This window comes from Nannospalax galili, unplaced genomic scaffold, assembly GCF_000622305.1.
Source record: "Nannospalax galili isolate Female #2095 unplaced genomic scaffold, S.galili_v1.0 scaffold351, whole genome shotgun sequence".
Taxonomy (NCBI): domain Eukaryota; kingdom Metazoa; phylum Chordata; class Mammalia; order Rodentia; family Spalacidae; genus Nannospalax; species Nannospalax galili.
Window position 1 is genome coordinate 2,656,125 of NW_008330327.1, and position 9,485 is coordinate 2,665,609.

Genomic DNA, 9,485 nt, shown 5'->3' on the forward strand with positions numbered 1-9,485 from the left:
ACACAGCGAGTTCCAGGCCAGCTGAGGCTACAGGGAGACCCTTTCTCAAAAAAGAAAAAAGAATTCTTGTATCTGGTACCATAATGAGGGTCTTCATAGTCAATTAGGTAGTTTGGTTTTCAAGACCAGTGGTCTGGACTAGCTCATCCTTTAGCTCTATAGTGAGACCTTCCTGGATTCCAGGATCCTGGGCAAGCAGAATCAGCACCTCTGACCATAGATCAGCTGGTGAACCTTTTACTTATATTTATTTGGGTAGAGTTTGACAAAAAAAAAAAAAAAACCTCTCTTTTCTTAACTCATGTACTGAGCATCTATGTTGTGCCAGGTAATTTAAATGCTTATGATGCAGCAGTATGCTTCTGAGTTGGTGGCACTCATAGTATAGAAAAAAGCTAAGCAAATAATCTCACAGACTCATGGGAAGTTGTAACAGTGATGAGGGCTTCAGAAGATAAAGATATAAGTCTGTGTGGTTCCAGAAGGGAAATTTCCCACAGAAGCAATGTTAATGGAAAACCTGGAAAGACATTAAGTAAAAAGGAGGGAAGAATATATAGGAAAAACAAATACAAAGACCCCATGACCAGTAATACTAAAAGAAATCACCAGGACTGGTAAGGAGAGAAAAGGGAAGCCCTGTGTGAGGTCAGGGTAGAACCATGAAGAACACTATAGACATTATATTATTCACTTTATAGGGGCTTGTATTTATCCAATAGGAAATGGGAAGCCATTCAATTGTTTTAAACATAGGGGCATCCCAATTAGACTTAGGCAATGATATCACTTTGCAACAGACCATAGACTGGAGATGAGGCAGTCAGAATGGATTGGGTAGGGGCATAGGTAATAGATAATTGCAAGGCTAAACAGAAATGATGACTGATAGTGGTAGAAGTGGAGATAAGCGAACAGGTATGTGTGATATCTGAGGTTAAACTGATCACATATGGAGGATGAGACTGAGGAGATAGTCCACAATCAACGGCTCCTAGGATTCTGGGTTATAGATTAAGGTCAATGGAGGCATCAGTCACACAGGAAGAGAAACTGGGAGGGAAGCTGTTTCTGGTCCTGGAACTGTGGGGTAAGTAGCACAAGAGTTTAACTTTGGACATGATGACGAATGAGATAATGTGGTAGGCAGCCTCTAAAGGAACTCCCAGTGGTCCTTCCTTGACTCATAGTGTTCACACCCTTATGTAATCGCTTTTTCTTATATGTGGTTGGATGTTGTACTTATTTCTAGAATAAGGTAAAAGTGATGGGATGGCATCTCTAAGATGAGGTTACACAGAGATTGAGACTTGCTGGATGTGGTGGTACACACCGTTAAAGCCAGCACTTGGAAAGCAGAAGCAGGTGAATCTGTGTGTTGGAGGCTTATCTGCCTACATGGTGAGATCATGTCTCAAAGAGAGAGAGAGACATCTTTTCCCTCCCTGCCCCTTTTTTCTCCCTCCTTCCTCATCTCTCTCTGGATGAGCAAACTGCTTTTTGATAAATGTTGCCCCATATAGAGGATCCCCATAAGAAACTAAACAACAGCCAGTGAGGACCTGAGACCCACCAACAGTCATATGAGTGGGCTTCAAAGTGGATCCCCCTCCATCTGATCCTTGAGATGCCTGCCATCCCTATCAACACCTTAATCACAGCCCTGAAGACCATTCATCCAGAGACCATAGTTAGGCCATATCTGGTGTTCGTGATTTCTTTCTATTGCTGTGATAGAACACTCTGACAGTAATTAACTTGGGGAAGGAAAGGGTCTATTTGACTTATGGGTTACAACCCATCATCCAGGAAATCAGGGCAAGAATCAAGGCAGAAGCTTAAAGGCATGAACTGAGGCAGACTGTGGAGGAACACTGACTGTTCAGTTCCCCTGGCTTGCTCAGCTAAACTTTCTTGTCTTTTGGGTTGTGAGTCTGAGCCTTTAACAGCTGCACCATCTCTGCCATCCTCAACTATCTTATACAGCCCAGGCCCACCTGCCCAGGGGTGGCACTACCCACAGTGAACTGGGCCATACTACGTTAATTAGTAATCAAGAAAATTCTACCAAGACATCCCACAGGCCAATTCAACAAAGGCAATTATTGTTTCTAGGTATGTCTTTCTGGGTTTGTGTCCAGTTCACAAAAACTAACCATCACACCTAGATTCCTGACCCACAGAAACTATGATGTAGGCATACATGTGTGGGTGTTAATGTTAAGTTTGGGAGAATTTGCTACAAAGTAATAATTAACACAGGTAACATATATACATACATATATATATATATATATGAGAAATGTTAGGTTGAAAATGAGAAATTATGGATCCAGAGCTCAGAGGGGTCTAGACTGAAGATACCGACTTAACGTTCATGAACATTTAAGGAGAAAGTATAAAGCAAAGAAGGGCAGATTATTGAGACACAGCTTAAAGCTCTGTGAATTGGCCAAGCGGAGACAGACGAGTTTGCAAAGGAGGCAGGAATGGCAAAGATGCAGGAGGGGAGGGGAGAAGGACTCATGGGTCAATCAAAGACTTTCAAAGAGGTAGAACGAGTGAAGAAAGAAAAGGAGTGAAACACTGGCTTTAGTGTGAAATTGATTCACAGTTCCAGGAAAAGAAGTCCTGTAGGACTGAGGCCAGAATAGTACAGGATGAGGCTGGGAATAAAGAAATGGAGACATAACATGCAGACAGCTCTCTATAGAAATTTTTCCTGTAAGCCTCAGAAGGGAGATCATGTAGTGAGTGAGGTTAAGTTATTTCTGTTACTTTGTTTTTAAAGAGATAGATGGATAGACATAGAAAATGAGTTTTCAAGCAAGAAGAAAAGATCAACTATTCAAGAGCGAGAAAAGACACAAGAGACGATGTAAGATCCCTAGAAGTCAGGAGGGGTTTCATCTAAATGGGAGGCGGGGAAGCTTTGCTTTTAGAATGGGAGAAGGACATGCCAGAAGGTTAAAAGGGTTCCCATGCCAGAGCTAATATTCTCTAACACCTATGAGAAGGCCATCTGCTCACAGAAGAAAAGGGAAGGTCACAGGCTTGAGAAAGGTTTGAGACAGTCACATAGGAAAGTTTAAAAAAAGAAAAATAGGTAAGACTTTTATTCAGTATTAGGACCTATTTGAAGTCAGTGACCTTGAACTTGTAGTGAAATCAATCTGCCCAGTTGGGTAATGCTCATATTGTTGGATACAGGCCCGGAGAAGCAGTTGGACTCATCCAGGTGCACAGTTTAGAAAAATGGAGGTAATATTGAAACGTGCACGTCTAGAATAAAGATGGGATGTAGAAGGGAATATAAAACTTCTGCCCAGTAAGTCCACGTTCATAGTGAGGGAAGGGGAAGACGGATGGATGGTTGGGAGAGTGGAGAACAGGCAGCATGGATGATGCCAGAGAAGCACCAGTGGGAGTGCAGCGGAATAAGCAAGACGAGAGCCAAACAGGACTGCTCCAGTTTGTAATTTCGCAGTAGTGTTAAAGGTAATGACAGTGTCCTTGGAGTTTCTGTGGGAGCTGGTACATGAAATCACCGAAAGGTTAAAAAAAAAAAAATAGATGGGCCCCTGAGTGACCATAGAAAGGGAAAAGATAATAGGAGATGGGAGCTTTTATTCTTACTAGCCACCAAACCAATACCAACAGTCATTTATGTGGGTCTCTCTTCCCTCATGGGTCGTTGGCCACCGATCCGTGACGACAAAGGGAACAGAGGTGGCAAGCAGGGTCAGGACGGCCATGAGTGTGATGGAAGAAACCTTCCGGGAGTCGGTTTCAGTGAGACAGCTCATTTATTCAAGGGGTTGGGGGGAAATATAAGGTGAAGACGGCGGCCAAAGCTTCACCTGATAGGTGTTCATAGTACGCTTCATTTGCATGTGGTGGGGGACCCTATCATGTAGAAAGGGAAGGTGGGATGGAGTGGCCATAGTGCAATGCCTAATTATCATACAGGAAAAACCTAGGGGCAGCTCTTGCAGGTAACTATGCCAAAGGTCATGTTCCAAATAAGGCCAGGTATCTGTGCTTGGAGACACTTTCCAGATAAGGTCAGGCAGAGAGCAGGAAGCCCCCGCTGAGAAAGGGAGTCCTCTGTTTCACGCTGAGCTCAGGGAGCTATCTGGACATGGTGGACTGCGACCTTAAACAGCAGGGTCCCCCAACAATCTATTCCCAGGTTTCAGAGTTTTATTTTGGTGGTGGGTGAGTGGAGGCTGAGACAGGGTATCACACTGCAGCTCAGTTTGCTTGGCCTGGAACTTGCTACATAGCCCATGGTGGCCTTGAACTTGTACCAGTCTTCCTCCCTCAGCCTTCTTACTGCTGAGATTGCAGACATGAGTCACCCAAATCAGCTCAGATTTCTGGTTACATGAAGAAGCGTGAAGCCTGTGTTCTTTTTTTTTGGTCTTTTTTTGGTCTTTTTGAGACAGGGTCTCCCTGTAGCCACAGCTGTCCTGGAACTCACTATGTTGACCAGGCTGGCCTTGAACTCACAGAGTTCAACCTGCCTCTGCCTCCCGAGTGCTGGGACTAAAGGCGTGCGCCACCACGCCCCAGCAATGCTTCATAGCCCAGGCTGGCCTCGAACTCCAAATCCTCCTGCCTCTGCCTCTTCAGCCTATCCCGTGTGTGCAACCACTACCAGCTGACTTCTTTATTACATGCAATATATTATGTTTCCCATAAAAATCCTAATCCACCCCGTTGAAACATAAGAGATATGAGAAAATTGTCACACGATCCTTCTGTAGGGAAAGTAGTATCCTTAAGGGGAAGGGCTTTACCAAGACAGGAGGCAGGCAGGGGATGGGTGGCAAGAGAGTACTAGAGAAGTGTTTGGATAGGGTTTAGAGAAAGGGTACAAGAGGCCAAAGCAGAAGAGTGTGAGAAAAGGATGGAAGGCTGAGACACAAAGATGTCCTCATGAGAATGACAGCATGAAACTTGCTCTGTTGGCTTGTGGGCATGGAGGTCAGGTGGGCACGGAGGTCAGGTGGACTGTGTGGTGGAGGTCAGGTGGGCACGGAGGTCAGGTGGACTGTGTGATGGAGGTCAGGTGGGCACGGAGGTCAGGTGGCCTGTGTGGTGGAGGTCAGGTGGGCACGGAGGTCAGGTGACGGTGTGGTGGAGGCCAGGAGGGCACAGAGGTCAGGTGGACTGTGGGGTGGAGGTCAGGTGGGCACGGAGGTCAGGTGACGGTGTGGTGGAGGCCAGGAGGGCACAGAGGTCAGGTGGACTGTGGGGTGGAGGTCAGGTGGGCACGGAGGTCAGGTGACGGTGTGGTGGAGGCCAGGAGGGCACAGAGGTCAGGTGGACTGTGGGGTGGAGGTCAGGTGGGCACGGAGGTCAGGTGACGGTGTGGTGGAGGCCAGGAGGGCACAGAGGTCAGGTGGACTGTGGGGTGGAGGTCAGGTGGGCACGGAGGTCAGGTGACGGTGTGGTGGAGGCCAGGAGGGCACAGAGGTCAGGTGGACTGTGGGGTGGAGGTCAGGTGGGCACGGAGGTCAGGTGACGGTGTGGTGGAGGCCAGGAGGGCACAGAGGTCAGGTGGACTGTGGGGTGGAGGTCAGGTGGGCACGGAGGTCAGGTGACGGTGTGGTGGAGGCCAGGAGGGCACAGAGGTCAGGTGGACTGTGGGGTGGAGGTCAGGTGGGCACGGAGGTCAGGTGACGGTGTGGTGGAGGCCAGGAGGGCACAGAGGTCAGGTGGACTGTGGGGTGGAGGTCAGGTGGGCACGGAGGTCAGGTGACGGTGTGGTGGAGGTCAGGTGGGCACAGAGGTCAGGTGGACTGTGTGGTGGAGGTCAGGTGGGCACGGAGGTCAGGTGACTGTGTGGTGGAGGTCAGGTGGACACGGAGGTCAGGTGGACTGTGTGGTGGAGGTCAGGTGGACATGAAGGTCAGGTGGACTGTGTGGTGGAGGTCAGGTGGGCACGGAGGTCAGGTGGACTGTGTGGTGGAGGTCAGGTGGGCACGGAGGTCAGGTGGACATGGAGGTCAGGTGAACTGTGTGGTGGAAGTCAGGTGGGCATGGAGGTCAGGTGGGCATGGAGGTCAGGTGGACATGGAGGTCAGGTGGACTGTGTGGTGGAGGTCAGGTGGTGGTGGAGGTCAGGTGGGCACCGAGGTCAGGTGGACATGGAGGTCAGGTGGACATGGAGGTCAGGTGGACTGTGTGGTGGAGGTCAGGTGCGCACAGAGGTCAGGTGGACTGTGTGGTGGAGGTCAGGTGGGCATGGAGGTAAGGTAGGCATGGAGGTCAGGTGGGCATGGAGGTCAGGTTTATACCAATGAGTGACACAATGGATTTCGGTCAAGTTGTTTTGAGGGCAGATACCTTGTTACCTGTAAATCTCAGGGATTATCAGGTTGCACTTGGGGGCCATCATCTTCTTAGGAAAGAAAGGATAAATGTCATCCTTTTGGCTCCTGTAGAGAATCAACATACAGATTCAAAGCTGCATAATGAAACCTGACAATTTCTCTGGATTCCCTCCAAATCTCTCCAGGGGCAGGAATAGAAGCTGCCCTGGGAGGAGGTGGGATTGGGGGCCACAGAGCCTGCTAGGGCAGGGTGAGGGAGACATCTTGCCTTCAGTTCTGATAATTGGCCCACAAGGGCTGTTACCTCCCAGAGGAAGCTGGTGTTCCCCTCCCTGAGCCCTAATAGTCCCAAAGCAGAGTGACAGCTGTGTGCCTGCTAGATCATCCATGTTACCATAGCAACAGACTTGCCCCTGGAGCCATGGGTTGGTGGCAAAATGATCACGCCTCTTTTAAGGTTGCTGCTGCAGAACTGACCAAGAAAGCAGGCCAGGTATTTGGGCCTGAAGCCCTAGAGCCAAAAGTACTCACAGAGGAATTTTACACCAAGTGGCAAATGCCTAGAGTCTGAGAATAAGCTACGTTTTGCCATGGCTGATAACTAAGGAGCAGAATTCAGCCAGCAAGTCTAAGAGCCATCCCTAGGATGGATTTCATGGCCAGAATTCCGGGGGGATGGTAGAATGAGGGTAAGGGAAGAAGCTGTGGAACATATCAGATTATCAATGATTCCTTTTCTGTACCTTTGGGTGGCATGGTGTGGTTGGATTAATAGTTAGGGATTCTGGGTATTCTGGTGGCTCCTAACCATGATCAGCATGCCTACCTTGCTTTCAGTAATTTTTCTGCTGTAACTCAAGGAAATCCAATTCTGATGGTGCTCTAGGGTTCCACCCTCAATTCTTGTTCAACTTTCATGCATAGGTACATGTGTGTTTACATGTGTGCACATGTGTATGGAGGCCAAACTTAGATGTCATTCCTCAGGTGCGATTTACTTTGCTTTTTGAGACATGATCTCTCACTCACTGGTCTGGGGCTCACCCATTAAGCTCTGTATCCTGAATGCTGGGACTACAGACATCAATCTTCTTACTTGAATGAAATCCTCAAAATTTTTCTTTCAGCCTATAAAAGTGCAGATGTCACCCATAATAACTGACCAGTGTCTGCAACCAGATATGCATCCTAGCTGGGTTACAGTTCTCAGCTAGGACTAGAGACCCACTGCCTACAAGGACTGGGACCTGTTAGAATATAAGCTCCATTAGAGAACTGTCATTTGACAGTTTATCCTTGTATTCTTGAAGCACATAGCCTGTCACGTGGTAGGATTGTTTTGGTCTTCATTTTATTTTATTTTATTTTTTATTTGTATGTTTTTATTGTTAAAATAAGGTCTTAACTTTGTAGCCCCAACTGGATTTGTACCTGCCATTCCCCTGCCACCACCTCCTAAGGGCTGGGATGACAGGCATGTGCCACTACACTCTGTGCACAGTAGAATCATAAAAATTTGTTGAATGAATGGGTCATTGACTACCTTCTCAACCCTTGCAAACTCCAGGGTACAGAGCTCTTCTGTGAGCACCTGCCATTGGCCCTCTTCTTGTTAGATGGTAACTATCAGAACCAAGACCTCTCAGGTAATTGTCACCAGGAACATCTGTGACAAGAGATTCCTGGTGCTATTCCTGGGGGTACTCTTGGACACTAATACCAGCCTAGACTAAGACAAGAGCTGTTTAAGATTTATTTTTATTTTATGAATGTGAGTGTTTTGCCTGCACTATGTATTCACACACCATGTGTGCAGTGCCCACAGAGGCCAGAGAGGGCACCAGTTCCCCTGGAACTTGAGTTACAAGTAGCTGTGAGCCACTTTGTAGGTGTTGAGAATTGAACTCGCGTCCTCTGCGAGAGTAGGAAGTGTGCTTAACTGCTGAACCATTCCTCCAGGTCCTAAGACAAGATTTCAAATGTACCCCCACCCATTGCACTGGCAGCTTCCAAATGCCCTCAGTGTGACCACAGCACTCATCTGCAGACAAAACCTTGACCTTAGTCTATATTCCTCTTTCTGAACTGAGAACTTATCAGCCTTCACAAAGAAAGACTGTTGACCCTACAAAAATTATCAGAGGGCTGGGGATGCAGCTCAGTTGTAGAGTTCTTATGTAACATGTACAAGGCCTTGGGTTCATTCATTAGGGCTCTGTCCTAATACACTATAAAAAACATTACATGAATAAATAATAAGCTTTGATTTTTCTTATATCACTTGGAACTATTTGAAGTTATCTATATGTTGATATATTTTGTTTGGTGTTTGCACAGTTGTGGTGTGTGTGATGTTTGTGTGTGTTCACATGTCTGTGGATACACATGTGTGGAGCCCAAGGTCGATGTCAGATTCTTCCTCAATTGCTCTCCACTATATTATCTGAGATGGAGTCTCTCACTGAATCTGGAACTCGCCTTTTCTGGTAGTCTAGCTTGCCCCAGAGATCCCCTGTCTCCAGTTCCCAAGGACTGGGATTACAGATGGGTCATCAGATGTCACGACCTTGCCTAAATTTTTTTTTATCACATAGATTGTAAGTGGCCAGTTGCTACTGGATGAATGACTTATTACTCTAGACTTCCTCAAAGTGGGCCTTCTGTGTACCTAGACACTCAGTAGTCTGCCAGTTTTTCTCTCTACTTGCTTCGTTTTCTGTGGGCATGGATGACTATCAAAGCTCCCAGAGCTATTTCCTGGCCGTATTTGCCCAAACCACACAGCAGGAGGCTGTTCAACCAGGCCTATTCCCTGATTACCTACCCTAATAATGTACCAGTATGGAGAGGCCTGCTGGGTTCCCTTCTGAAGAGAAGGAAATTTCTTTTCCCACTCTTTGTGTTATACACATCACTGAGAAAAGGTGCCTTGAACTCTCAGATATATTTTGCAAAAATAACTTTCTTTTCTTCTTAGCCCCTTGCCTAGAAATCCAGCATCAGTGGTTTCAGAGACAGGCTCATGGCTATACAGACCTTGTACACGTGGCCCTTTTCCCCTGTCCCACTTTATCCACAGAAGTCCCTGAAGTTTGCTTCTTATTGTCCCTAGGAAAGCTTCTTACCACCACCTCCCTCTTAGCA